General features: G+C 43.1%; 1 protein-coding gene across 6 annotated transcripts in view; it reads left to right on the top strand.

Moving 5' to 3' along the window:
- Positions 1 to 17,542, top strand: part of MBOAT2 (membrane bound glycerophospholipid O-acyltransferase 2) — a 128,699-nt gene that overhangs the window by 11,129 nt on the left and 100,028 nt on the right. The window contains exon 1 of one of the 6 annotated variants that reach the window (XM_060648022.3): positions 14,263 to 14,365. The exons of the other annotated variants lie outside the window; for them this stretch is intronic. The gene's annotated coding sequence lies outside the window, so the exon portion shown is untranslated. Of the gene's footprint in view, positions 1 to 14,262; positions 14,366 to 17,542 lie in introns of those variants that run through there. 6 annotated transcript variants of the gene reach the window in all.

Here is a 17,542-nt window from a genome sequence, read left to right as displayed (position 1 = left end):
CCAGTGTCCCTGTGGAGAGAGGAGGCCAAGGCCCCCCACCCCCCCACCCCAGCTGCCAACCAGGGGGACCTCACTCTTCTGCGAAGGCCCAGGCCTCTGACCAGCTTGCCTTGCTCCTGTCTAGGCAGTGGACAAAAATGTAACATACTTTCTGTGCTAATCCATAATCCCTTAGAAGCTTTCTTAGTTTTTAGAGGGTTTCTGTGCCAAACTAGGTGTTTATGGAAGGTCAGGCTTACAGATAATATCTGATTTTGGACATGTTTAAGTTACTCAGCTACATGCATATTAAAATAAAATAAAGAGCTCCCTGCTTATACAAACAAAAAGCTCTGAATCCTTCTCTTTTTTGACACTAAATTTTAGGTAGATCTGTGCACATGGAAGACATTGAGGTGATACTTGTTAACACTGAATGGAGACAGGCTTTGCCTTTTTGCAAAACCACTGGTTTCAAAACCACTCGTCTTGTGGGTGCTCAGTAAATAGTGACTGAATTGAATGCATCTAAGTTAACAGTATTAAACTTCAAAGATCAGTGTAAAGACCTTCAGTGAAGTTCTAGAAATTGATTGTATAAAAGGAGAATTGCCGGAGAGCAGCATTCAGGTTTACGAGTAAACCCCTGGGAGTTTTTGTTTATTGGAAGGTGCCGTTCAGCTGACCAGGTCGCCGTACAGCTGATCAGGCCACGGGTTAGGTGAAATAGCAATGCCAGCGTATTTCCAAATTCAGATGTCTAGAGGGCACGAGGCAAGGAAGGTAAATAAATGTAAATGTAGACTCAGCCATCTTCTGAGGCATGGACAGCCTGGCCATCTGAAAAGCCTATGCCCAGTCTAAAAGGAAAGCCCTCACTCACTCTTGCTGATGGTTACCAAAGCTGATTTTTCTTTTTCTTTTTCTTTTTCTTTTTCTTTTAATTTTTAAAAAAATACTTATTTGTTTTTTGAGAGAGAGAGAGCTTGAGCAGGGGAGGGGCAGAGAGAGAGGGAGACACAGAATCCAAAGCAGGCTCCAGGCTCTGAGCTGTCAGCACAGAGCCCCATGTGGGGCTTGAACCCATGAACCGTGAGATCATGACCTGAGCCAAAGTTGGATGCTTAACCGACTGAGCCACCCAGGCGCCCTCCCAAAGCTGATTTTTCAAGGGCAGCTGGAATGCTGGATTGTTTGTGAAAATATGATTTTTTTAATTTTGGCTAAAATTTTCTGAAGTTTTCTTTTTTTGAGCTCTAGCAACACATGTAGGACAGATTTAGCTTATTGGCCGTTAAGAAGTAGGTAGCAGTTTCTATTATAGTTGATGGTGGTCAGTCCACTCTGAAGTATATTGCCCTGGCATAGTGTAATAACTATACCAGACCAGATAATAACTGTAGCAGGCAGTCAGTGGTAGAGAAGGCTTGCAAAGCCTGCCATGCAGTAGTTGAAGATGTAATTCTTATATTCATCACTTGGTAACTTCATCCTTAAATTTGCCAACAGAATTTCAAATTAAATTTCACCTGACTTGGGGCGCCTGGGTGGCTCAGTCGGTTAAGCGTCCGACTTCGGCTCAGGTCACGATCTCGCGGTCCGTGAGTTCGAGCCCCGCGTCGGGCTCTGTGCTGACAGCTCAGAGCCTGGAGCCTGTTTCAGATTCTGTGTCTCCCTCTCTGACCCTCCCCCGTTCATGCTCTGTCTCTCTCTGTCTCAAAAATAAATAAACGTTAAAAAAAAAAAAATAAATTTCACCTGACTAGTTCTTTCCTTTGGAGTGGGTCACATCTTTGGAAATAATCTTGAGAGTTAATATCCCTTTTTGGTGGGAACGTTGGAATCTCACATTACTATCGTTTCATTCCTTTTTGCAGATCCAGCATTACAATTATTAGTTGATCTAAGTTGTCAAGGCTATTTTATGGGGTGTGACATTTTTAAAAAAAGATCTAGCTAGTAGAGAATAAAGTAATACTTGGAAAGGGCTTGATTGCTTTATAAGCCCCTATCAGGTTTTTAGGTTTTTTTTAGAGTGTACGTTGAATTTTGGCCAGAGTATTCTGTCTTGCGATAACTGTTTAGGCTTTGGAGTTGAAGCTTACTCTACAGTATGCTTCACTGTGAGTGTTAGCGTGCCGTTTCTAATACCAGGACCAGCACAGCTGCTCATGTTAGCTACTTACCAAGAATAGAAATGACGAAGACTTTTGGTGTCTGAGTAGAGCCGAGCTGATGAAGGTAGAGGGCAGGGTGAAGCTACCCTTATTAGTGCTTTGTGTCTTCGGAGGTGGTTCAGGGGTTCTTAGCCCAAGATGATGCTCCCACCTGAGCTGGCTCCTGTACCTTCCCTGTAGTGTCAGACTAGTGTGTCTTTTCCTTTTGCTCTTGTAGGGTATTTTTAAAGTCACATAGTAAAGTCTTAGTATGTTTGGCATCATGATGGTGAGCCTCAGCCTTCCGCTAGATTTGAATGGAAATTCTAATAAACTGGTTAAAATTGAAGAGAATTGTGGATATCGTCAAGCTGCGTATTTGTTACAATTTCCGATATGGATTGGAAGGATTCCATTCTAAAGAGGTTTCTTTCGTAAGTATAGGAAATAGAAATTAATGGAGAAATACGCTGCCCCAAGAAGGTGTTTGGCACAGACTCAGAGTTTACCACATAGGACTATAAAGTCATTTATCAAGTAACTTTGGTAGCCAACACTTGAGTCGATTTAAAAAAAAAAAAGTCCCCAGAATATTAAAGACAAGAGGATGTTGGGACCGTTTCAGCAGACAAAATAAATTGGAATAGTGCCCAAGGCTGGTCTTGGATTATTTTCCTTTCTGTATTGATTTGATTGAAAGCAAGGACCTCTGAAAATAATGAAACTATTAAACTTCATTTCCCTCTTTTGTCCCTAATTCTAGATTTGGTAAATGTATGATATTGAGGTTTTAGCTCTTGTAAATTGAAGAAAGGCCCTATAGGTCAGTGTGCCTTGGCCAGGTTGGTGACAGGGGTTAGCAAGTGAATTAACCGTCCCTGTTGGACAGCAGAGTGCAGCAGGGTCAGGCGCAGCCAAGGAAAGTCACATGTGTTGCCCTATTACTGTAAGTCCTATCCTGGGCAGGTGGACTGTGACCAAAATCCAGAGCTATCTCTGAAACTGGGAATGAAGTCAACTAAGTAGTCGGCTTGTAGAAGACAAACCTTTCACAAATTGGCATCGTTCTGAGAATGATTGTGGAAATTTGGAGATAGTTGTAGGGTTGTAGTCTGCAGTGAATGTTGGTACTTTCAGAACATTTTCTTTTTAATAAATCATTTTTTAAGTTTATTTTACTTTGAGGGGGAGAGAGGAGCGCAGGGGGGAGAGAGAGAGAATCCCAAGCGGGCTCCGCACTGCCTGTGAGTCTGACGCGGGGCTCAGGCTCCCAGATCGCGAGACCACGACCGGAGCCGAAATCGAGAGTTGGGTGCCCAGCCGACTGAGCCACCCAGGAACCCCTAGAACATTTTTATAAAAGTTGGGTTTTACGAAAGCTGGGTTATGGTATCACTTCAGATGTTAGGAATCACCGTTTCGGTAGGACAGGAAGTACAGAGGTAGGTACACAGCACGGTGTCCTGAATAGGCGGTATGTATGGGCCGGGGGGGTATCGGGTCCTGGATGGGAAGATGGGACAGAAGGGTTCTGGCTCCTGAGCTTCTCGTGTAGCAGCGAGAGAAAGACGGACAAATATTTACAGCACGCAAGTGAGTGTCGGAGGAGAGATGTTGGAATTGGCTCGGAAAAGGCTGCTCCAACAGAGAATCCCAACAATAAGTCAGTGACTTAAAGATAGTGGTTTGTTTTCCTCAGGAAGCAGTTTCGATGCAGCTGGTCCGGACTGGGGGAGAGCTGTGCACCACCTGGTCGTACAAAGACCTGTGTTCCTTTCAACACATTGTTCTGCTCCTGGCGCCCCATCGTCAGCCGGGTTGAGGCTAGTTCGCCCAGGACAGCGGTCCATCAGCTTGAGGTCACCTGGGAATCCCCTGCTGTGCTTGTTGAAGAAAGGCCCGGACTGCTGGGCCCTGTGGGCAGGGTTTCTCATCCAGGAGGTCTGGGTTGGGGCCTGATAGTTTGCATGTGTAGTGGGTTCACAGGTGATGTTCCTGCCGCGGCCCTGGCGACCATACTTTGAGAACTCGGAAGGTTCCAGTCCTCCAGTCTTTCCAGCAGAAAAGGAGAAAGAACCCCTGCGGTGGCAGTTGTTGGCCCCGAGTGGCACGTACATATCACTGTGACTCACATTCCTTCTGCTGGAGCTTCGTCACGTGGCCGCAGGTCACAGCAAGGAGCTGGTTGGGGGTGCGGATGGGGGCTGGTAAGTAGCGCCTCCGTGGGCAGCCCCGTCCAGCTACGGTTCTCTTACTGCGGGAGAACAGGACAGGCTCCGTCACAGTCTGGAATCAGCCAGGGAAAAACAGCCGTAACTTGGGGTTGGATTGGTCACGCAAGGTAACGTTTGAGACAGAATCTTGAAGGATGAATTTTCCTGGCATCACAGGGAGGCCGTGCAGCCTGCGGTCGAGGAAACTTCGCAAAGGGAAGCAGGGCCGACCGAGTCCTTCAGTAAATGCTGGCCGGGCTTTGGTGCGAGGCCTCGGATGGCAGAGATTAGAGTAGACGGGCGGGGTCTGATGGCGTAGCTATTTAAAAAGCAAACGTGCTTCGTGCATCAAGATTCCAGTGGTTAAGATCATAGGTGCAGCAGTCAGCCTGGAGTCAAGCTGCGGTTCTGCCACGAAGCGTCACAAGCCACGTGAGTCGCTTGAGCCTCGCTGTCCCTGTCCCACAGAGCAGGCACCCCATGAACGGTCGCCTCTGTTGTGCCTTTGGTGAGCGCTGCTCGTGTGAAATCGGATCTTCGCTGGGAAGTCTCCGGTGAGCGGCCCTCTGGCTTCTTCTCTTCGGTGCTTCTTCTGGCTTCTTCTGGCTTCTACTCTTCTAAAGCTTCTGGATGGAGAGTTTGCTCCCTCTATTTGGGCAGTGAGTTCCATTTCTGGATAAGTGTAGTCGTGAGAGAGTTTGTCATCCTGGGGCCCACCAACTTTCTGAAATAATCCAGAAGTGCTCTGAAGAAGCCCATTTCTTCATGATCACCTTTTAGGTCGTTGGGGACATTCCATTCATTCTTTACATGGTTGGCTTGTGAACAACTACGCTTCAGTAAGTTAGGTATCAGTACCCCTAAATCTTCTGTGGAATTCATGGGTTTATGTGTGAACACTTCTAGCTCTCCTGGGATGGATGCCACACATCTGGAAGTTCCACATTTTCCAGTGTTGCCCTTTTTAGGGTATTGCATTGTTGGCATACTTGTTTGAAGATTTACTGCTTTTTGCCTCTATTATTTACTAATACATACTAAAAAAAGAAAAAAAATTACTGATTGGGGCCCCCGGGTGGCTCAGTCGGTTAAGCATCCGACTTTGGCTGTGGTCATGATCTTGCGGTTTGTGAGTTCGAGTCCCATGTCTGGCTCTGTGCTGATGGCTCGGAGCCTGGATCCTGCTTCGGATTCTCTGTCTCCCTCTCTCTCTGCCCCTCCACTGCTCACGCACTGTCTTGGCTCTCTCTCAAAAATAAATAAAATATTTTTAAAAATTAAGAAAAATTACTGATTGAGTAATGGAGCATGTTCGCATAAGTGATGCTTTTGAGACAATGATAGAAACCACTGGGCATGCCCCGGATGTCACTTGTTGAGACTCAGCAGACTCATTGTACACAGCTGGCCAACTGTGTATTCAGATGTGAAAAGAAGAGTGTACCTGAAGAACATGGATGAAATGCTGGAGGTGTGTCATCTAAGATTGTGTTTAAATGGGGGTCAGTCAGATCACATTTTTGGTCAAATGTCTAACGGCTGAATGGTTAAAATCAACATTGGGTCCAAGCTGAATATTATCCAGGCAAATCTCAAGAATTTGTCTTCAATTCCTGAAAATGATTGACAGTGTCTTCTAATTATTTCTGCAAACACTTGTTTCCGTCTGTGGATTCAAAGCAATAGGAATTCTTTTCTTAAACATTCTTATGAAGACTGTTGACTTCAGGTTTAATTAGTGAGAACAAAACATGTTTTGGGTACCCCAGTTCTTTTTCACGCCTCCCTTTTTTTCATAGTCCTGATATACTTTTATTGTGTATGTATGATTCATTGTGGTTATTACTGTGTGTGAGTTTCGAGTTTTTTCTGCTTGTGAAATTGAGATGGCAAAGCTGATTATTCTGGTTTTAACTCATCCTCACAAGATGTGTAGAATTCCCAAATAGAGCATTTTCATTAAAAAAAAAAAAAAAGGTCATTTTTCATGACTTAAATGGAACCAGATAGCTAATAGTTTTCATACTCATTCATTATAACAGCACTTTACTCTTGCGATAAGAAACCTGTACTTCTATTTTACCTGATAGAATAGTAATACATAAATCCTATAGGGTGAATTTCTCCGAGGTTAATGCACAATGCTTGTCTATATATTGGAAGGTTAATAGTCGTGAAGAATAAACGTGAACGACATACTCTCTTTGTATAATTGGTGCAACTTTGCTCGTCGGAAATAATGATGGGTTAGGCTCTCTCGAGACGAAATTGAGGTAAGTGGGAAGTTCAAGGTTGCGAGAAATGACCAGGAAATAGGCAGCAGGCCTTTTGACCTTTAACAGGCCAAGACCCAAACCAAAGCAGAACAGTGGCTTTGGGCTGGATGACAGGGCAGAACCACACTTCAGTTCATCTGTAACTTGAAAAGTGGGTGAAATAAGGCATCTCAAATTTCTTTTGCTCTTTGGGAGCTGCTGCTTCTTATATTACCTGTAAATATGTTTGACATTTGCGCATTTTTTATTTCATTTGTATTTTTACCGATGACGTATTATGTTCTCTAATAGGGAACTGAATTTAGTTTGTGTATTGTCTATCTGATTTAAAACGTAACACGTAATTCGTTGTGTAAAATTTATAGAATACAGAGTATAAAGATGAAAATTAAAATATCACCCCTTATTTTTCAACTCAGACTACTTTTGCTAACTCATGTATGTGTTGTGTGTGTACACATATATGTATGTATTTAAATAAAGTTGGGTGCATTCTGGAATGTTAAATTTTTGTAACCTTTTATGTTTACTTATCATTTTGAGAGTCATTTCCAATTTTATTAAATAGCTTTCCAAAACCTATATAATGTTCCAACATTTGGAACCATACCACTTGTGGCTTGGATGGTAGGGGTGAGGGACGCTGGAGGCTGGATATCTTCCTGCCTTGTGCTCACCTGTCATCCTGAGCCACCTCTAATGAGGTGTCATGGTTAATTGAGCAGACACTTGGAGTTTTCCTTCGTCCTTCTTTTAGTCAGTCCTGCCTCATGTTTCTGAGAATAATAGGGACCACTCTTCCTTGATTCTCTACCCGTACATGAAGGACAAACAAAAAATTGTCATATTACCATAGGAAATGTAAAGGAGGGTAACATTTGAAGATAGACATTTAGTGCAAGTCATAGGTCCTATCCCTGCTCAGAGCCCCACGGGGACTTCTCTTCTGCCTGAGACTAGCATCCCAACTCCTGCCATGATTGGGCCCCACCAGCCTCTCTAGCCCCATTTCTTATGATTTTTTTTTTCTCCTATTTCATCTACACTGGCCTTCTCATAGTTCTTTGGCTATTTGAGGCATGTTCCCGCCTCAGGGCCTTTGCACCTCATATTCGTGCTCAAGATGTCTGTATGGCTTACTCTCTACTTAAAGTAGCTTTCTGCTCAAGGCCTTCTAAAGGAGGCCTTCTCCGATCTCCCCATCTGAAAATAAAACCTCCTGACATTTTCTTCTGTCGCACTTTTAAAAATATATTTGATACATTTTGACATTATATATTCATTTCTTTATTGTCTGTTTTTCTCACTATGTAATATCCATGAGAGCAGACATTTTGTTTTGTTTTGTTTTTTCACTAGTGCCTGGGACAGGGCCTGGCACATACGTAGCAGGTGCTCAGTAAATATTTGTCTATTGTAATAATGAACTATGAACCTGATAATTATATGTATTTTTTAGATTTTGTTTCCTAAAGCTAACTGAATATAATTTATCAGCAGCAAACGATAGAACAGATGACCTTTCTTAGCCTTAACTTCTACTTCCTTTTTGTCATTCTCCCTTAAGAGTAATGCATCACCAGTTCAGAAATGAATTTTTTTTCTTGCTGAGAGGCAGTGGTGTAAAATGGGGACAGTGCTGCTTTTTAGGTGGGAAACTTGCCAGTAGTCCTTTAACCTCTAGGTGGGACAAGTCCTGGTTCCCTTGTATGTCAAAAAGATCATGGTAGTGTTGGAGTTTGAGGATTAAGTCACTAATAACCCCTCCTGCCAAATTTAGACCTGGCCAAGAGACAGACAGAGAGAGAGAGAGAGAGAGAGAGGGAGAGAGAGAGAGAGATACAAGAGTCGGACCAAAGTGGGCTGGATTGTCAGCCCTTCTGCGGAAGCTGGATTGGAGGCCTTGACTTAGACGTGCCGCCATGTGGAGTTCCCAGAGCCCTGCTGCTTGGGGGTCGACTCAACTCCCCCAACGCAGGCAGAGCCGGGAGCCTACAGGTTTCCCCCAGAAGAAACACTACTCCCCAGTAAACTTCCCACAGAGTGAAGCAGGTTGTAGGCTGGCTTTCAGCCCAGAAGGTTGAGTGCAATCGCTCCTCCCCCAATGGGAAGGAGTAGGGGGAGTGGGGCCAGAGCATTACTAGGAGAAATAGGACACCCAGGGAACTGAGGGTCCCCCTAACAAGTAGGATATATTGTGGTGAAGACTTTTTTTTAATGTTTTTATTTATTTTTGAGAGAGAGAGAGACAGAGACAGAGACAGAGAGAGACAGAGGGCGAGTGGAGGAGGGGCAGAGAGAGAGGGAGACACAGAATCTGAAGCAGGCTCCAGGCTCTGAGCTGTCAGCACAGAGCCCGACGCGGGGCTTGAACTCACAAACTGTGAGATCATGACCTGAGCCCAAGTTGGATGCTTAACCAACAGCCACCCAGGCGATCCTATGGTGAGGACTTTTGTCCGATCTTTTCTCTGTGTAGAGTTTGGAACATAGTAAGTGCTGAGTAACTTTTAGCCATTATTATTGTTACAGCACCTGTGTATATCATGACTCATGGCAGTTATCATACTGGACTGTAATCTTGTTTTCTTTTCTTTTTTTTTTTCTGTTTATTTACTAGACTAGATTGTAAGCTCCTGGTGGAAGAACTGTTCATTACCTCTTGAATCTCCAGTGCTAGACGAGTTCGTGTTGGTTTGTAGCAGTCAGTGACTAGATACTGATTTGAGAACAGTGGCATAGTGAAAGCCCATGGGTTTTGGAGTCAGAAAAAAAGGAATCTGCTTTAAATTCTTTTTAAACCAAGGAGGAGAGAGGAAAAAAAAAACACCAAGAAAGGAAAGTGGAGATAGATAGATAGATACACGTTTTAACAATAGTAGTTAAAACAATTTCCATTTCACCAAAGAACCTAGCTAAGTGAAGTAACACAGACCCTGAATTTTTCGTCTTACCTAGGCTTTACAGTGTTTCTTTTCTTCTCATCAATAGGTAGTGGTAAAGAAGTGAAGTTCCTGCAGAGTGATGGAGACATATTATTATTAGAATATGTTTTCTAATTAAAAAGTAAAGACAAAGTAGGAGAAATTAACCCTGAAAAAATACGGTGAAGTCTTTTTGGATATATGTCATTAACGTGAACAGTCAGTAGATACTGTGTGGAAAAATGTATATATGGTGATAAAATTTAAGAAGACAGTAAGTTCTGGTCAGTGGCAGGAATCATTAATAGATAGTCGTTAATCTCATCTGTCTTCTCTGCCTTGAATCTCTAAACTCACTGTTGTCTTCAGCGTTGCTTCCATTTTCACAGTTTCTGCACCTGTCAACCTTGTCACGTATTGTTCTGAATGTGCGTGGCGACAAGGCAAAAGTTGTAATGATGTTGGCACTCCCTTCCAGTGTGGAGAATATTACTTATTATAACTCGGGCAGAGGCAATCCTTGTTCACCCTGGAGCTTCCCTTCCGGTCTTTTCCAGTCGTGATGTCACTTGCACACTAAAATGTCATCTGGCAGACAGTCAAGACGGAGTCTCAAAATCAGGTGTGGCCTTGAGATCCTGATGGCCGTGGGAAAGGGATACCAGCCCAGAGATCCTCCTGCTTTACTGGGTGAGGGGGGGCCCTGGCTCACGAGGCCTATAATCTACTGGCAGTTTAAATCTCATAGTCCAGAATTAGCATTTGTATATTGGAAAATGTTGATGTTTTTTCATCGTTCTTTCCCCAAACTGTTGTAAATTAGCCATATGCGAATTGGGGGGGGGAGTGGACTGAGGGTGATCTTTCCTTTTGGGCCCAGTTTCAAATCTGGCTCCCCTGCTCTCGGACTTTGGCACATTACTTGCATTTTCTGAGCTTCCGTTTCCTCATTTTCAAAATGTGGTTATTCCTAACTGTTTTCCAGGTTACTGAGGTTATTATTCCCGTCACGGCGGCTATGAGACGCCTCAGTACATTGTAGCTGCCCAACAAACGGCAGTCACCACTGATGGTCCTTTCAGAATATGAGCAAATTGTGTGAAATGGCTTCTTCCCCTTAGTGAGCGTGCATTCTGTGTTGAGATAGGCTCGTCTTCTCAGGTCTCCCCCTCGCTGCTCCCAGCAGCACCACAAAGCTCACTTGTGTTGGGGTGTGTTGGTGCAGCTGTCCACCGTCCATATGCCTCCGGGCCGTCCCAGCTGGTGCGCAGTGGGGCTGGAGAACTCCGATCCAAGGACGGTTGTACTGAGTGGTTCTCCCTTCCGTGTGCACGTGGACACATAAGTGCTTTTGACAGGTGGTTACTTCTAAAATGAGCGTCAACACATGATGGAAATGGCTTTTGTGTGGATGTACCAGCTAGAAGGCAATAACATCTCACTTTTTTTTAGAATTATGTACGTTTTGTAAATTGCTTCTTCTAGGACACAGGATGGAACCATTAAAAACTGGAAATTTTCCTTGGCAGCTAAACAGAAAGTGACTTTGCGAGTTGGGGAGCGTAAAGATTTTAATGGTCATTATTTCTCTTTTGGGAGAAAAAAAACTTTCAAAGACTTCGTTTTAGGCAGGGGAAGTCAATTTGAAGTTAAAAATTAAAAGCCTTTTTTTCTTAGTAGCTTTCTGTCCTTTACATTGGTGATTTAAGAAAATTTTTGTATAATTTTTTTATTGTTAAAATGAATAATACTTGCCCATTGTGGAAATTTGGAAAGAGTGTTGCTGACTTAAATTTTGAATTCCAAATCCTTAGGAATAACATCTACACTTTGAGAATTTATTTTACTTTCCTTGGATAATTGTCTTCTGGAGCCTTCCACTTTCCACCTCCAATCTGGGTTGATGGCTCTATTGGCCTGATGCACAGTTGTCACTCTGCAGCTTTTCTGACCACGTAGATGAGCCAGATTCATTATTTCTTTAATCCTGTGCCATCTTTCTTGGTTTAGACTTTTATTTTGCTGAAGCGCATTTCCAACTGACTTCCTAAGAAAGAGTACATGGAAAGTCAGCTTTCTGAGTCTTTACATATTTAAAAATATCTTCATAGAACTTTAGGTTGAAAATAACTTTCCCTTATAACCCCTAAGGCATTGTGCTGTTATTTTGCAGCATACAGTATTGCCGATGAAAAGTCTGATGCTAGTCTGGTTCTCTTATCTGTGTAGTTGACCTGATTTTTTTTCCCTTGGAGATTTGTAGGATTTTCTGTTTTTCTTCATGTTCTTAAATTTCACATTATCTCAGTGTGGATTGTTGGTAAGTTGTTCCAATTTGAGGACTCATATTCTTTTTTTTTTTAATTTTTTTTTTAATGTTTATTCCTTTTTGAAAGAGGGAGAGACAGACAGACCATGAGCAGGGCAGGGGCAGAAAGAGGGAGACACAGAATCTGAAGCAGGCTCCAGGCCCCGAGCTGTCAGCCTAGAGCCTGACACAGGACTCGAGCTCTCCCGCTGGGAAATCATGACTTGAGCCGAAGTCCGTCGCCCAACCTGATGAGCCGCCCAGGTGCCCCAAGGACTCATATTCTTTAACTCTGGGAAATCCTGTGGAATTGTTTCGAAGATAACAACTTCTTCTCCTCCTCCTCCTCCTCCTCCTCCTTCTTCTCTCTCTCTATTTTTTCTTTCTTTCTGGAACTCTTACTGGTTAAATATTGACATCTTGGATGATTTAAGTCTAGATATTCTCTCTTGCTATCTGTGTCTTTTGGAGACTTCCTTTAATTTTATATTTCAGTCTGTGGTAATTTTTATTTTCCAAAAATGGTCACAGCACTGTTTCCAGTATTGTCACTACCTATCAAGGATGGAGTTTAGTTCCTTTCCCCTTGAACCTGGACAGGTCTATTATTACTGCTCCAGCAGTAACAGAATATGTTGGAAGCGTCGCTTCCAATATATTCCACTGGAATAGAGTTCACTTCCAGGATTAGTTCATTAAAAGGCTACAACTTCTTTCAGTATGTGTGGTTCTGTTTCTGTCTTTATTTCTCTCTCTCTCAGAGGGCTTGTCCATGGAACCCAGCCACCATGTCGTGAGGAAGCCTTGGGCACACAGAAGCCAGGTGTAGGTGTTTTGACCTACAGCCCCGGCTGAGGTCTCAGATGGCAGGCACCAAGGATCTGACATGAGTGAGTGAGCCTTTAGATGATTTCCGTCCTTGGCTGATGTCAGGCAGAGCAGGGATGAGCTCTCCTTGTTCAGCTCTGCTCACATTGCAGATTCAAGAGCAAAAGAAATGTTGTTGCTTTTAAGCTACCAAGTTTAGGGGTAGTTTTTATGTTGTCAAATTTCTCATTCTGTCAATCACGTGTTTGTTTTTTTTTTTTTTAAAGTTTATCGAAGTATAACTGACATACAGTGAAATGAACAGATCCAAAGTGTATATAGTTTGATCTGATTTGACAAATGCATATACACTTAGGTGACCTATATCCCAGGCAACTAACCCTCATGAAAGTGAACTTGGTAGACCAGAGTGTTAGGTCATGAGTTGAAAGAGATTGGCGGGAATATGGCTCTAATCTAAATAGGATAGGAAGCCATTTCAATTTTTTTTTCTTAAATAAATTTCATTTTAGGACAGTTCTAAATTTATAGAGAGTTGTGATGATAGTACAGAAAGTTCCCGTATAATTCACATCTACTTTTTCCTGTTGTTAATATGGTATATTAGTGTGAACCTTTATCACAACTAGTGAACCAATATTGGTATGTTATTATTAACTAAATTCCATACTTTATTTGGATTTCCTTGGTTTTTACTTAAGGTGTATATTACCTTGGGCTGCCATAACAAAATACCACAGACTGAATGGTTTGAACGACAGACTGTTCTGGAAGCTGAAGTCTGAGGTCAGAGTGCCAGCATTGGTGGGGATTTGGTGAGGCCTCTCTTCCCGGCTGGCAGATGACAGCTCATAAGAAGTTCCTCTTGTGATCCAGGATCCTATGTAGAGTTTCCCATGTTACATTTAGTTGTCGTGTTTCCTTACATCCCTCTAGATGGGGACAGTTTCCCAGACTTCCTGTGGTTTGGTTGACCTGACAGCTTTGGGGAGTATTGGTCGTTTTGTAGCATGTTCAAGTGGGATTTGTCTGATGTTTTCCTCATGATCAGTCAGCCTGGGCTGTGGGTGTTTGGAAGGGCACCGAGGTGCAGTGTTGTTTTCATCACTTCTTATCAAGGTGCCTGCTTTCAACTTGACTTATCACCTTTGGTGTAATTTTGATCACAGGCTAGGCAGTGTTTGTCCGGGTTCGCCACTGAGTTTTCTTTTTTACCCCACTTTCCACATTATGCTCATTGGAAGAAGTCATTCCGAGCAGCCCGCACACGAGGGTGGGCTGCAGGGGTGCAGTGTGCTGGCGGAGAGGGGGAGCTGGGAGGGGAGAGAGGGGGTAAATGGGTTGGCCTGTGCCGAGGGGCGGGGCCGGTGGTTTGCTGGAGGGGCGGGACCTGCACGGGGGGGGGGTGGGGGGTGGGGGGGGTGGGGGTGGGGGGGTGGGGGTGGGGGGCTGGCGGTGTCCGGTACTGGAGGGGCGGGGCTGGCCTGTGCTGGGGGGCGTGGCCGGCCGCGTGCTTGCCGATGGATCTAAAATGCACAGGAGAGAAGAGGGGGGATGACGCCTGCTCCTGTTTTTGGCCTGAGCATCTGGGCAAATGATGGGAGGAGGGAAGAGAGTGGCTTTGGAGCGTGGGAAAGGACGGACATGAAGGATTTTCCTTTGGCTGCGTTGAGTTTGAGAGGTCTGCTAGACTTTGAAGTAGAAATGTTGAGTAGACCATTGACTGTGAGGCTGGAGTTCAGAGTACAGGGGAGGGCTCAGGATTCAGTTAAAGAATTCCATTGTGCGTTCAGACTAAGAATTTGGCTTGACAGAATAAACAGCCTGTGGTAATTTGATTAGAATGATGAGAAAAACTAAAATCAAACAAGTACATCCTTTCTGAGAGCACTGTGAATAAAAAGAAGAAAACAGGTGATCTCTCAGTCAGCATCAGTGGCTCCGTGTGTCTGACCTCAGGTCCCAGCTAATACAGCTAGTTGAGCAGTGGAGAACTCAGAATTTGATTTGGATGTTATAAGCTATCAGGAAAAGAAATAGGAAATGTTGGGTTTTTTCCCCGAGGAAAAATATATGTGTCCATATATTTGGAGCCTCGAAGACAGTCTGCCAGTGTATTACATTTTTTTTTCTTAGAGGGACACCGGTCAGGAGTGGGAGGGGTCTGAGCAAGCTGCATTTTCACGTAGCTGCCGGCCTTTCCATCTCCTCCGGGCGGCGTGTCTACAGGAGCCTCTCCCTGCTCTTCCGCTCCTGCTCTGCCCTTCCTTCTGTGACCAGGGGGGCGGCGACTGGCTTTCCTGTCTTGATGTCTCTCTTTGTGATAATGACTAATAGGGAGGCTGAAGGATTTATACTATTTGGTGCCATAATAGGAATTTTAAAAGCTAAAACTGACATTTGGCCGTTAGCACATTAAAATTACAGCAGATTTGACTCGTGCTACAGGTGATGTCAAGTTTAAGTTGCTATCTAGAAGTTGGTTTGTTATTACTTAGAAAATAAAAGTTAATAATATTGGGGGATTTCTAGTTCTCTCCTTTTCCCTTCCATCCCCCACAGTTCTTCACTTATTTTTAGAGCTTTTTGTCCTAGTATATCCTCCCTTTTCTGGGGAGTTGATTTTGAAATCCTCACCCACACTTCCAAGTTTCAGGGAGACCTTTTCGAGCTCCCTGGGTGCCCCTCAGAGCTCATCCAAGAGAGGAGTGCCTTCTCGAATTTGGGGTTCATCATTTCCTTTTCATAGTGGTTACTATAAGTGTATGTATCTTTAAACAGCATGGTGTTTAGTTTTGCTCAGTGTTGACTTTTGACCTTTATTTAAATGATTTATACTGTATGTTTTCTTCTGAGTCTTGCTTTTTAAATCAATATTATGGTTGCCAGATAGATTTCTTTTGCTAGCCATAGCTGCAGTTCTTTTGTTCCTATTTCTGTCCAGTGTGAATATGCTATAACTTATTTGTGTTCTCCTGACCAAGGCCATTTGGGTGGTTTCCAGTTGTTTACTATTTATAAATAAGGCTGTAGTGAAGTTCTTGTTCCTGTCTGCCTGTCACACATGCAAGAGTTTCTCTAAGGTTTATCTACCTAGGGTGTAATTAATGGTCATGGGGAATGTATCTTCAACTATATTAGACAATGCCAAACTGTTTTCCACAGTGGTTATACCAGTATAAACCCCCCATCAACAGTGTATTAAAATTCTGTTCCACATCCTCACCATCACCTAGCACATAGTGTTAGCAGACTGATACATTTCGGCCATTCTTTTGGGTATGAAAAGATATTTTGTGATTTTTACTTTCATTTTTTTTCTGAACACAAGAAAATTAGTATTTTTAGCTCCTGGCCACTTGTATTTTTCTTCTGTGAAATGCTCATTCTTTTGACTTTTTAAAACTTGGGTAGTTTGTCTTCTTCCTAATGTTTTTCGGGGTTCTCTCTGTTTTAGATTTGAATTCTTTGTCCATTATATGTGTTGTAAAATATCTTCTTCCAGTTTGTAGTCTGAGTTTCCATTTTCTTTATGCTGTCTTTTGATGAAGTTCTTGATTATTTCTTGAAATAACTAAAATTTTTAACATTATGATGACATATAGCATATGTAAATACGTAAAATGTACCACCTTAATCATTTTTAACTGTATGGTTCGGTGGGAAGTGGGAAGTGTGTTCACATTGTTGTGCAGCACATCTCCAGAATGTTCTCATCTCGTGAAATGGGAACGTATACCTCTTAAACAACAACTCTCCATCTCCACCTCTCCCAGCCCCTGGTAACTACTACTCTACTTTCTGTTTCTGTGAATTGGACTATTCCAGATGCCTCCTATAAGTGGAGCTCCCCTAGTGGGTTCTGAATCTGCTGTGACTCAGTTCAGCTGGCCAGGCAGGCAGACCGTGTTCGGTAAAGGATTGGAACTGTGTGTAATGTCTGTGTGTTTTTCTTTGTAAATTTCATAATCCACAACTGTAGATAGAGGTTATTCTTATCTTCCTATTAAGAAACATGACATAAAGAGGTTAGAAATGCCAGAGGTTACTTGGTTATGGCTGGAGCAAGGATTTGTATTTATAGTTTATTAGGTAGTAATGTGCTGCTTTCTTTAGATCCACAGTTGTCAGCCCGCTATGATATGCTGGGTGACATTCACATGAGACACATTCCCATTTCCGTACAGTGTGTCACATATAGTTCCCAGCAAACCGGTTGCATCTCTGCTGCTGTTTTCTTCGAAATGGGAGGGCAAGAGTAATGCTTTGGGGATAACCTTTATTAAAGTACATTGTTTGCAACCTTGAGGGACTATTTTAACTTTTCATTAGTAATAAATTACTAGTGACACACCTCGAAACTGAGCAACTTTCCTATGGCTCATAATTGCTGCCTTTGACTACTTAATTGTGTTGACTTTCTTTATCAGCTGTGTGGAGCTGCTTAAAGTTCACCTCGGAGTTGGTGTAAATATTTGATAATTTGGGATGTACAGATGGTCTTCCAGCTGTGTTTCCTCCCCGGCCCGAGAGCGGAAACTCGTGTTAGGAGTTTGGTGGCAGAGACCGTGTATCGCTACTGTGTGGAGTCTTGCCTCCTCTGCGTACCCTATGTGACGAGGACAGATGTCAGTCCCTTGCGGTCAGTTCTCCAGACATCACCACATAATTTGGAAGTCCATTTTTGTTGTGATTGCATCAAAGAGTTACTTTTCAGTGCATGCTTAACATTAAAATTATATCAAGCAATAGGAATAAGAGCTTATACATACATTTGGAATGATATGGTGATCTGATTACAGTAAGACCAAATGTGAGTAGTGTGCAAATATTTAACAACACATATTTGTTCAGTGCT

Source organism: Panthera onca, chromosome A3 (assembly GCF_046562875.1).
Source record: "Panthera onca isolate mPanOnc1 chromosome A3, mPanOnc1 haplotype 2, whole genome shotgun sequence".
NCBI classification, from domain to species: Eukaryota; Metazoa; Chordata; class Mammalia; order Carnivora; family Felidae; genus Panthera; species Panthera onca.
This window is presented reverse-complemented; position numbering and strand designations above follow the sequence as displayed.